Raw genomic sequence first — 9,209 nt, forward strand, 5'->3', positions numbered from 1 at the left:
GCTCTTTGCTGACTCCTCCAGGAAACCCTTGACCTTCAGGATTGTGCACCCAGAAACTTCCCACCTGGTCTCCCTCCTTCACACTCTCCTGGTTACAACACCCTACAGTCCTGGGTTGAACACCTGACCCTAGCTGGGCCAAGGAGGACCTTTGTTGGTCATTTGGACTTGGGGCTCATTTTAGGATTCATCTCTCTTCAGGTGGTGAGTGAACTGTAGGTATAACATTTGCAAGCTGTTGGAGACCTTGTCTAGAAAGCCAACGGAATGAAAAAAGAATGAAGTTAATCTGTGGAAACCAATAGAGCTGAGAGATGGTCCAAGTGCAGTTAGTTCTCTTTGCTCCAGAGGCTCTGCAAACACCCAGCCTGAGTGCAGCCTGGGGTGTGACATTCCTTGGATTCCAGATCAAAACCAATACAGTGCCTCTTATGCTCTAGATCTAACTGGGTATCTGTCCCTGCAACTGCAAAGGGCCTTACTCTTCCTTCTCTATCAACTGATTGATCGCTTCTTTCACACATGAGTGTCAGGGCACATTCAGAAATATTATTAGTACCCATTAAGCGGTGCTTTTTTTGTGGGCTCTCACTTCCTTATCTTGTTTACATTATCCATTTGCTCGTATTTTCCTCTTTACTGCGCAGTTTTTCCATGTCAGATAGATGGGGAAAAGAAGATTTAAAAAAAAAATATTTATTCTGAGAGAGAGAGAGTGCCCAAGCCAGGGAGGGGCAGAGAGAGAAAGAGAGAGAATCCCAAGCAGGCTCCATGCTGTCAGCGCAAAGCGTGTCACAGAGCTTGATCTCACGAACTATGAGATCATGACCTGAGCCAAGATCAAGAGTCATATGCTTAACCGATTGAGCCACCCTGGCACCCTGGAAAAGATGATTTTTAAGAGCTATGTTAGTTTAGATGGCTGGGAAAGAAGGACCAGCAGGGAGGATTCTGGGTGTGAGTTTATGATGGGCCTTAGGAGGTAGGAGTCTGCCATGGCTTTATGAACATATGGTTAAGGCATCCATCACCCAATGCCATGGCATATTTATTATTCACTGGAATCTACCAAAGGAAGAGAAGATATACATACTCTTTGTTCTTGAGATGCTCACAGTGGAGGCTCTGGGGAAGGAGCAAGATAAATGTGAAGCACTTGCAAATAAGGAGGGGAGATACATAGAACAGGAAATAGGACGCTCCAGTGTAAGGGAAACTGGCCTGCTCTTGCTAAGATCAATTGGTACTTTCAGAACACTTCTCGTTCAGAGATCTCAGGTATGTGATAAACACTAGCTCACTGTGGCTCACCAGAGATTTAGAACAGAGAATATCCCAAGGCCAAAAGGGACAGGAAACATGCTTAATAGATGTTCCAGGGGGAGTTAAGGAAGTAGAATATAATTACGGGTACTGGAACTACGCCATACTACTAGTAAGAACGAGTTCTCAGATTTCTGATCAAGGTGATAAAACCACTCTGTCAGCTTATGCTTAGTTTCATTACTCATATCACCACATAGATTTCTCATGCTACAATGCATGAAAATGTTTTATTTTAAAATTTCTCAAAATTATCTTTCCAATCGAGATACTTCCTGCAAAGCCTGCGTCCTGTACACCTCTCCTACATCATCTGCAGACATCCTTCCACTTGCCTATAACTCCTGATCTTTCACTCGGAGCCTGAATAAGTGATAAGCAAAGGGATCTTCTCCCTTGGGACTTCCGAGAAGACAGACAATGACACCTTCCTCTTCCTCCTTCCCATTTCCCTCCTTGCCTCATTTCCTACTTGGACTTTTCATAACTTTTCCAGGTGCCGCCTCATTCCATGTCTGTTCCCATCTCTGCGTTGTCCACAGTAAGAGTCTCAGAAGACCTGAGCAGTGCAGGTTGATCAGAAAGGCCAATCCCGGGGCGCCTGGGTGGCTCAGCGGGTTAAGCATCAGATCATGATCTCGCAGATCGTTAAGTTCGAGCCCCACTTCAGGCTCTGTGGTGACAGCTCAGAGCCTGGAGCCTTCTTTGGATTCTGTGTCTCCCTCTCTCTGTGTCCCTCCCCCATTCGTGCTCTGTCTCTCTGTCTCTGTCTCTCTCTCTCTCAAAAATAAACATTAAAAAATAAAATGAAATAAAGAAGAAAAGCTAGTCCTGACTGGATTGCCCTCAGGCCTAGTTCTTTTACGTAAAACTGACTCAGATGGATGCTGACTGTGCCATTCTCAAGTTCACATATAAAATGGAGTATTTTTTCAGGAAGAAAATTTTTATCTCCGGCCTTGAGCATCCACTTCTCATAATACAGAAAATGGGTTCTCTTTACTTACAGGTAAGTTCAGTGGATTTTCATAATTTCTCAGTCACCTCGGGTTAAACATTCAACCACATGTGGGATATTTTTCCTCTTTTACGAAATCCTTGCCCCTCAGGTTGATGTTAAGGTCTAGGAAGGGGGCTGTTTACTCAAGTAGCACTTGGCTGTTTCTTGAGGTCTACCCGACAGTGCTCTCTGCTGCCAGCCCTTGATATGTGCCTGGTGTCACCTGGTCCTTAGATTGACCTGCTGAACTGCAGCCTTGTGCTTCTCATATCCTTGGTGGGTGGTTGAAAGGGAGACGAGTCCAGGCCTGAGTCACACATCTACTTTTTAATACTGTCTGTTTGTACCTGAGACCCTAGCTTTTGAGCTTTACACTGAAGAATATGATGTCTTCGTTCTGTTTCCTTTCTGACCCGCTAAACCCTCCTTCCCCACCCCTGGAAAAACTATAGATGCATGTTTGCAGCCCAAGAGAAGGACAGTAAAGAGGAAAGGGAAAGAACATTCTAGTTAATATCTCAAAGTATCATGTCTCCAAATAAGCCAATGCAAATTGAAAAACTAAGGACTTGGTAGAAATCTTTTCTGTTAGTCAAACATTTTAAAAAGTCATAGTATAGAATCTCCCATTAAAAAAATTTTTTTTAGGGGCGCCTGGGGGGCTCAGTCGGTTGAGCGACCGACTTCGGCCCAGATCATGATCTCACGGCTGGTGAATTCGAGCCCCGCATCGGGCTTGGTGCTGACAGCCCAGGGCCTGGAGGCTGCTTCTGATTCTGTGTCTCCCTCTCTCTCTGCCCCTCCCCCATTCATGCTCTGTCTCTCTCTGTCTCAGAAATAAACATTAAAAAATTAAAAACAAAAATTAAATGTGGGGCTCGAACTCATGAACCGAGAGATCATGACCTGGGCCAAAGTCGGAAGCTCAACCGACTGAGCCCCCCAGGTGCCCCTCAGAACCTCCCATTTTCTAATAAGAGCCATCAGGTGGATAAATTGAAGTTACCCAATATGTATTGATGATGGGGGCTATGCTCAGAAACCAAAAACTTTTTATTTTATTTTATTTTATTTATTTTTATTATTATTTTTTTTAGTTACAAACAGACAATCCCATCTCATCCGTTATTAGTCCATTATCACAAGTGAGATGCTAGACCAAGATAGCACAATTAACAATATGGAAACTTATCAGATTTAATGACGGTGTATTTTGAAACAGAGGTCCAGAGGTCACCCACGGTAGGAAAAAAAAAGTCAAATTCACCCTCAAGATATGATGTTATTAGGTAGAAATATATTAGATTGTTTTCACCAACTAGGAAAGGAGAAAAAATACATCTGCAGTGCTAGCATTTATATATACTTGCATGCTTGTGTCTTTCAGTTCCTTGTCAGTGATGCTGGAGGAGTCGAACTCCAGTTGCTACTCAGGTGGTCCATTTGAATGTGGTTCTTGCTACTAGAAAACTTTGTGTGACATATTTTATTTTGAACTTCAACATTCAAAAAATGTAACAGCTTCAAGTCTTCTGTTGGCTGGAAACATCTTTGTGTTGCACGATTATTATTTCTTTTTAGGTTTTCAGTTCACATCATCTGAACAAAACTCACACTGCTTAGCCCTAAGACAGGGTGGGTCTGTTTAAGAATAAAGGTGGATACTAAATAGTTGAGGTGTGGGGAAGAGGAGTCATGATCAAATCAGAGGAACTGAGATGTGAAAGTGAAATTAGAGATGAAATTCTTTGAGGCTTTTTTTCATGAACTTCATACATGGTAGTAAATTTCTTTTAGAAGCTGTATTAATATGTCTGGCCAAGGAAGTAAAGGCATGCCAATTTACTATATTATTAGCTGATGCAGCATATTCCAAAGTTGTTCTGCTAAGCACCAGTTCTCTCCCAGATGTTAAAGGACAAGTCATAGTGAAATTCTTATTTACAGGCGACAGAGGCTGACCCTGGATGACTTAAATAGGAAGAGAAGAGTACTCGAATTCAGAGCCCTGATGGAAGACTGGAGAACAGGTTGAGACAAGTTCAGGAGCCAAGGGAGAGGTAGGTGGCTGGAATCACAGCCAAAATCATGCCCTGGGGACCACCTGGTAGGACATCATTGTCACCACCTGTAGATACTTCACACTTTCCTTGCACCCCAATGGCTCTGACCTCTGAACCTTGTGCCCATCATAGACACCGGAAGGAGTTTGCACTGCCCCTGCTTCTCTGCCACTTCCTCCAGAGTCAAAGTCCCAGGAGGCAGCAGCCAACTGGCCCTGAGGGCATGTGATACCCTGGTTCCCATGAAGTTCCCAGGGGGCACCATCTGCCTTTTTACCTGCTGAAGGGAGAGGTGGGCCTTGCCTCCCAGGAAGATTTGCACACAGTTGGGGACTCCCTATACATAAGAAGCTACTTCAGATGCCAGCCAGCCAAAAAAAAAAAAAAAAAGATAAATGACAACAGGATGTAACATAGGAAAAGGTTCCACACTCAATTAATTTTGGAAAATGCCAGGTTTAACAGATTTCTTTACTATAGGGCTTTTCGTGTGACTGCATGCATGGTGAATCTCCAGGAGGGATTATAGGACCACCCCCCCCCCCTTCATCATCCGATGTGAGTGCTCCACGGAAAACATTGCATGAATCACTACTTTGAAGCAATCAGCAACACTATATTTTCTCACACTTAACCTCAGCAAACTGGTCTCTTTACTGACACATGCCATATTTCTAGGCATGCAAATTAGAACTGCAGTTCTGGAAACTTTCAGGCTGTACTGCTGTCTCATGGTTGGGTTATTTTTCAGGAGGAAGGTAATATTACTATTACATGTTTGCAGCACCCACCATGGCTTTCGTTTCTTGGGGGTGCAGGCTTGGTTTAATCGCCTAGATATATCCCTGCTATGCCCTTTTCCTTACTGAAGCATCTCCATTTGGTCTTGGCATGTTGTCCAACTTGCCTGAAGCAGTTAATGTTGCTTCAGAAAAATGTCTACGGGCGTAGCTTATGTCTGAGAGACCCTGGCTCTACATATAGCAGAGGTAGGAGCTGCCAAGATTAAAATTCTCTGATAACTCAAAACAAATGTCCTGCTTATTTTTATAGTGCGACAAGGTAAAAAGCACGGAATCCAACAACCAAACAGCCAGTGACCTTGAAGCCATAGGCAGCATAGGAAACTGCTCCTATCTGTATTCATCGATGACGCCTAAACTTTAGGTCGGAGTCATATTTAATTTGAAAAGATTGGGAAGCTGAAGACCATATCTTCACGTGCAAATCCCAGCCTTAGCTCTCTGGCCAATAGAGGTAAATACAAGTCACATGCTTGACTGAAATCAGCACTGAAGTTGAGCTTTCTAAAAAGTTTCATTATTTAATGTTTCTTTTTTCAAGCTTCCGTACTTATGACTTTCTTGTTATCCTTCAACATTTGTAAAATACAAAGCTAACACCATGAGATAGAGACATTCATTGAAACAAAAATCTTTTTGGGGTCTACCGTGTGAAAGGCCTGTGCTAGATATAAGGGGTAAACTCATGAGTTAGACGTATTTCCTGCCTTTAAGAGCTTTTACCTAGACTGTGAATTGGTGTATTTATTTAAAAGACTTTTTTTCAGGCCGACTATGATCTAGGCACTGTGCTAGGAGCTCAGATAAAGCTGTGAACAAGAAAATAAAAGTTTCTATTCTATGGCACATAGATGCAGTGGGGGAGCCCGATATTAAATCACACAGCACATATTTATTCATCGAATCATTCTTGCGATCAGAGCCACAAAGTCTTAGACCAGAATAAGCCTGTGAGGATATGATGGAACGCGTTCTCTCGGGAAGTGGCCTGTGAGCTGTGCTCTGAAGGATGAACAGGAATAAATGTTATGGAGATATGGTTGGAGGGAGCGAGAAGAGAAATAAGAGTTTTAGAACAGGATAGAGTTTTGCTGGTACCAGAGGCAGGGTGGCCTGACCAAGCAGGGCCTTGGAGAGCGTGGGAAAGTTTCAGTCTTCATGCTAAATGCAATGGGAAGACATGGGGCAGATTTCCTCAGGGAAGGAATGTAATCAGACATGCACTTTAGAAAGTTTACTCTGGCCATGCATATTGAATGGCTTGCAAGGGCAGTAATGGAGGCAGAAATACCAGCTAGAAGGTTGGTCTAGTAATTCAAGGGGAAAATGCTGGTAGGTTCAACTAGGGTAGGTGTGGGAGAATGATGCTGAGAGGTGTATAGATACAAGAGATATAAATGAGTCCCAAACAACAGAACTTGATGCTTAATTGGATGTGGGAGTTATTTAGGAGAAAGTCAGGTAAATTGCCAAATGCAATACGGTATGCTAAATGCTCTAAGAGACTATAGAGGCATCTGGCCTGTTGCTGGGTCTAAGCAAATGTATATGCAGAAAACCCCACAAAGGACCTCAAGTCATATATAATGTATTTGAAGAGGCTAGATGTAAATGCTGAAAAGTTAGCTCATAATCAAGGCACTAAATGCCAGTCATCACAGGTGTGATACAGGCACTACGGTTTGTTGGTGTTCCCAGGTCAGTTGTGGATAGAGGTAGCCAGGGAAGGCTTCATGCAATAGACGGAATGAGCTGGGCTTGGGCAAAGAAAGAAAGAACAATCCTGGTGGAGAGAACACACAGAAGAGGGGGAGGAGGAAGTAAGGATAGACATAACATATTTAGAGAGTACCAAATAGACCAGTTGTATCAAAATGGGAGATTTGGGGGGAAAGAAAAATTTGGAAAAGATAAAATTGGAAGTATAGGTTAGGGGAAGCAAGGGGTTGCAGAATTATATGCAAAATTCATAAATACTGATTCACACCTGGATTGTCATGAGTAAGCTGTAAATCTCTGGCACTAGGAAGAGCTCAAGTTCTCGGTCTCCTTGTACCTTTTCTACAATGAAATCTCCGTCCCCCTGCCCCGCCCCAGCTTTATTGAGATGTGATTGACATACAGCATCGTGCCACTTGAATGGGCAAAACGTGTTGATCTGATGCTGGATCAACTGGAACTGGCTAGCCAACACCCTCATCAGGTCACGTAACTAATGTTTCTTTTTTGTGGTGAGAACATTTAAAATTCACTCTCTTAGCAACTTTCAAATGTATACTACCCATTGAGTATTCTTGGCTCCCCTGTCAAATATTACTTGACTATACATGCAAGGATTTATTTCTGGGCTCTTGATTTTGTTCGATCCATCTATGTGTTTATTTTTATGCCACTATTATACTGTTTTGATTACTATAGATGTGTAGTTGAATTCAGTTTGCTTACATTTTGTCGAGAATTTTTGTATCTATTCATCAGGGATATTGGCCTTAAGTTTCTTTTTCCTTGTGGTGTTCTTGTCTGGCTTTGGTTTTACAGTAATGCTATAAAATGAGTTTGGGAGTGTTCCCTCCTCTTCAATTTTTTGGAAGATTTTGAGATGAATTGGTTTTTTTTTTTTTTTAAATTTTTTTTTTTCAACGTTTTTTATTTATTTTTGGGACAGAGAGAGACAGAGCATGAACAGGGGAGGGGCAGAGAGAGAGGGAGACACAGAATCGGAAACAGGCTCCAGGCTCTGAGCCATCATCAGCCCAGAGCCCGACGCGGGGCTCGAACTCCCGGACCGCGAGATCGTGACCTGGCTGAAGTCAGACGCTTAACCGACTGCGCCACCCAGGCGCCCCGAGATGAATTGGTTTTTATTCTTCCTTAAAAGTTTGGTAGAATTCACCAGTGAAACCATCTGGTCCTGGGCTTTTCTTTATTGGGAGGTTTTTGATTATTGGTGATTGAATCTCTTTATTCATTATTGGTTCATTCAGATTTTTAAAGATTTCATCCTGATTCAGTCTTGGTAGGTTGTATATTTCTAGTAATTCACCCATTTCTTCTAGGTTGTCCAATTTGTAGGTGTATGATTGTTCACAATAGTCTCATGGTCCTTTGTATTTCTGTGGGATCAGTTATAATGTCTGCTTGTCATTTCTGATTATATTTATTTACATCCTCTTTCTTTTTTTCTTAGTCTAGCTAAAGGTTTGTTAGTTTTGCTTATCTTTTTTAAAAAACCCTTTCCTAGTTTTGTTTGAAATGCCACATCCTCAGAGAAACCATCCGTGGCCATCAGTCCCGGATGGCCTTTCCTTCTATTATTTTATTATTATGTATCAGATGCTCCTGTGTATTCACCTCCCACTGTTAATCACCACCTGCAAATATTCACTTGTTTAACCGTCTGTCTTACCCAATAGGACACAAGCTCCACGTGTGATGGTTTGTATGCTGTCCCTCTGTAACCTTGACCCTTAGTGTGGTGCCCAGTTGACTTCTTGCAAAGTGGGTGTTGTGTGGGCAGGAGTGCAAGAGTTTAGATCCAAAATGAAGGCAGATACTGACACATTCAATGAAGGAAAATGGGGCTCACTTTGGGTTTGCCAGACAATTCCTGAGCTCTGCTCAAAAACAAGCACATGGAAAACAACACACTAGTCTTTTTATAGCCTTTAAAAGTTTGAAACCTCCTCATTGAGACTCCTCTTGGAATAAAGTTCTGCAAATATTTGGGATGTTCCAAGTGTGAATATTTACAATGTTTAAAATACTCTTCTAATTAACCATTTTATGAGAATGTCTTTACTTTCATGCTCAACTTTTCCGCTTATTTTTTAGTTCATGTCTTAAATAACTCTTCCGGTTGACTTTCTGAAGAAAGCATTGCTAGTTAATACTGAGTCTAAAATTGGATTTTACTGAACACTGTAAATATGAGGAGATTACATCCTGGTCTGCAGGGTCCAGGAGGAAACACAGGGCTGCTTCCGTCTAGGGTTGCAGCTTCCTGTTCTTTTAGGATGGAAA

At 42.3% G+C, this 9,209-nt stretch overlaps 1 long non-coding RNA gene across 2 annotated transcripts; it reads left to right on the plus strand.

Annotated features, from left to right (window-relative positions):
- The first annotated feature begins 3,302 nt into the window (after positions 1–3,302).
- On the plus strand, positions 3,303–7,601 carry LOC111557452. 2 transcript variants are annotated; one of them, XR_002737488.2, is made up of 4 exons: positions 3,303–3,757; positions 4,271–4,383; positions 4,867–4,944; positions 5,440–7,601. It is a non-coding gene; the product is annotated as an uncharacterized LOC111557452 (long non-coding RNA). The 2 variants fall into 2 exon arrangements; XR_002737487.2 differs by having other exon boundaries at positions 3,303–4,383.
- The last annotated feature ends 1,608 nt before the right edge of the window (positions 7,602–9,209 follow it).

This window comes from Felis catus, chromosome D4, assembly GCF_018350175.1.
Source record: "Felis catus isolate Fca126 chromosome D4, F.catus_Fca126_mat1.0, whole genome shotgun sequence".
NCBI lineage: Eukaryota > Metazoa > Chordata > Mammalia > Carnivora > Felidae > Felis > Felis catus.